A 3,055-nucleotide genomic window follows, 5' to 3' on the forward strand; every position below is an offset into this window, starting at 1 on the left:
AAATTTCACAAATAAGATGATATACATACATTTTTTTTTTTTTTTTTTTTTTTGGACATGTATAAGGCGGCTAATATTGGATTTTGACATGCTTCAATATTAATGAAATGTTTGATCATGTATTCACTTGAATATGATTCAAATGTTGATCATGAATTTACTTGGAATAATTTAAATCATACTTACTTACCTACCATGTGACTAATAAACCAAACTAAACCCAACAAAACTACAAAGATAAAAACAAATGAACTATATAAACTAGGTCCTGCTCCGTAAAATTTAAAATTTACCAATTTACAATGAAGTTAATAAATAAATCCCAAAAGTATTATAACAATCATACATTAAAATATCTAAACTAAAGAAGTAACACTCATATTTCTCACTAATTTATTATATTACCAACTAATCACAAATTAGTGCACACTAATCTTGTTCCTAATCATCCTCAGCTCATCCACCACCCTCTCCCTTTATAACCCTCTTCAACAGTTTTATTTCCTCCAAAACCCTTCATTCTTTCTTCCGCCCCTTCCCTATTACCTTCCCTACTACCTATTCTCAAACTCTAAAACTCCGTCTCAAAAACCCAAAATCACCCTTCTGTCTTAACGACTCATATTTCCAAATTTTGACATAAAATCTGCCTCTTTTTATTTTGTTTTGTTCCTTTTTTCTTTCCCTTTTTATTTTTATTTTCTTGATTTGTGAAGTGTAAAACTGATAAGAGTTTAATGCCTTTTTTTCATTGGGATCAGCATCAACAAGAGCAGCTGTAGCAGAAACCAGGTTTTACAGTTTTGGCTTTTTTACACACCAATTTTCCTAACTTTTTTTTTTCCCCTAAATTCTAAATTTTTCCTAGCTACTTCAACAAAACCTGATTTTCTGGAGGGTGAAAAAAGAAAAATTGAAAAATACCCAATATCCTTTAATCTGGATTTTCAGGGATTTAGAGACCAAATATCTAATACCCAACAAAAGCAAGAAGAAATTAGTCATGTAATTCAACAACAACACAATTTGCAAAACACACCATACACCACTACAAAGCAAAGGGGCAAAATGGGGCTAAAGAGTACAACAGGAGGTGAGATTGTTCAAGTGCAAGGAGGTCATATCATCCGGGCTACTGGTCGCAAAGATCGACACAGCAAGGTGTTCACAGCCAAGGGTCCTAGAGACCGTAGAGTCCGCCTTTCCGCTCACACCGCCATCCAATTCTATGATGTACAAGATAGGCTTGGCTATGACAGACCTAGCAAGGCGGTCGACTGGCTCATAAAGAAGGCGAAGGCATCCATTGATAAGCTTGACGAGTTACCACCTTGGGATCCAACAGCTGGTCCTTCCAACGGTGTTGATGTGAATGTAGGGTCTACGGATTTTACTGTGGGTGATAATTCTGGATCGTCGTCATTTTATGCTCCACAATGTGTTGATACACAATCTTTAGGAGATAGTATGAAGTCTTTTTTCCCTACTAATAATACATCTGGTGAGAATTCTATTAGTTTTCAGAATTATCAGCATGAGTTTATTGCAAGAGGTGGAAGCCAAAACAACGAAGATCTTTGCCTGTCTCTCCACACACTTCAGGATCCGGAAGGTGTTCGTAATGGCCAACATCAGCAGACACATTCGAATCACAACTCCAGTCTCTTCCAAGGGTCAGGTTCGTCTATGGGATTCGATATTGGGACAGGTGGATGGCCAGAATCACAACAGCAGCAACAAGATTTAGGCCGGTTCGCTAGGATGTTCGGTTGGACTAGTGGTGGTAGTGCTGGTGGAGAAGGGAGGGGAGGAATGTTATTCAATCCTTCACCATTGCAGCAAGGGTTGCTTTTGGGCCAACAAGGCCCAATGACGACTTCAACCTATTCTCAGCGGGGTCCCCTTCAGTCCAGTTTCTCTCCACTAGTACGAGCTTTCGAGGATAATAATAACCACCAACACAACCACCACCACCACCACCACCCTCAAGATATGTCGAGCATTGGACATGGATCCGACGGATTCATGGGTTTTTACATCCCATCACAACTTCAGGGTGAATTACATGGTGCTACAAATTCTATGTCTAATAATAGGGCTTCCTCATCATCCTTGTCCCCTGATTCAAGCCAACATTAATTAGGTAAATATTTCACTATTTTTTATTTTTTTTTAGTTATGTCTTTCTTAATTATAGTTTTGTTTAAGATAATTCTCCAATAAATGTGATTTGTTTTGACAGATGACGACATCGAATGCCAAAGGAGCTAGAGACGTTCCCTATACAGCTCAAGTGCCGTGGCATAGGAAGAGAATATCCATTTCTGATGCAACAATCATGCAAAAAATCAGCCACTTTTATCAAATTCGATTCTCCTAATACATTGTTCAATTTTGTGCTCTTTCATTAGTGCGTGAGTATATCTTCTTGCTCAAACTTTCCTTTCAATGTTTCGTAATTTCATCTACTAGTAGCAAATTTTAACTGTTACATCGAACGGGTTTTAGGTGTAATATTTGGGATTACATTTAGAAATCTAAAACATTTGCTAGTTTTAAATAAATTAATTAGGTACCTTTGCTGTAAGCCTGTAATTCTGATTAATATTAGTATAATCTTAATCATGATTAACGCTCGCATTTCAACACTTAGTGTGATAATTACTACCTTATTATTCTATAATTTGTTGCAAACCTTTGATTCAGAAACAATTTGATAAGTTCATGTGCCATTAGCACAGTGTGCAATGAACTGTGATCATGTGCTAAAAAAGGTAATTAACAGAAGGGTTTTAGTTGGTTTAATTTATAAGTAAAAGCATCTTCTTTTGTTAATCATAATTAATTCAGTTGGATAATGTATTTTATTTCCTAATCTATTGTCTCCATTATACTGGGCGTGTCTCAAGATACCATAACCAAAAGCTATTGGTGGCTTTCTTTTTGTGTCATTAATTACTCTATTTTTAATACTTATTTTCCATAATTCAATTTATTTTTAGCAAACAAAACATTTAAATATTCACCGCAGCCGCAATTTTCCTGCAAGTTGGTA

At 36.1% G+C, this 3,055-nt stretch overlaps 1 pseudogene across 1 annotated transcript; it reads left to right on the forward strand.

Annotated features, from left to right (window-relative positions):
* The first annotated feature begins 386 nt into the window (after positions 1 to 386).
* On the forward strand, positions 387 to 2,491 carry LOC145587750 (transcription factor TCP4 pseudogene; annotated as a pseudogene). The gene is made up of 3 exons (XR_014101418.1): positions 387 to 792; positions 952 to 2,143; positions 2,243 to 2,491. The product of XR_014101418.1 is annotated as a transcription factor TCP4 pseudogene (transcript).
* The last annotated feature ends 564 nt before the right edge of the window (positions 2,492 to 3,055 follow it).

Source organism: Chenopodium album, chromosome 17 (assembly GCF_948465745.1).
Source record: "Chenopodium album chromosome 17, dcCheAlbu1.1, whole genome shotgun sequence".
Classification (NCBI taxonomy): Eukaryota; Viridiplantae; Streptophyta; class Magnoliopsida; order Caryophyllales; family Amaranthaceae; genus Chenopodium; species Chenopodium album.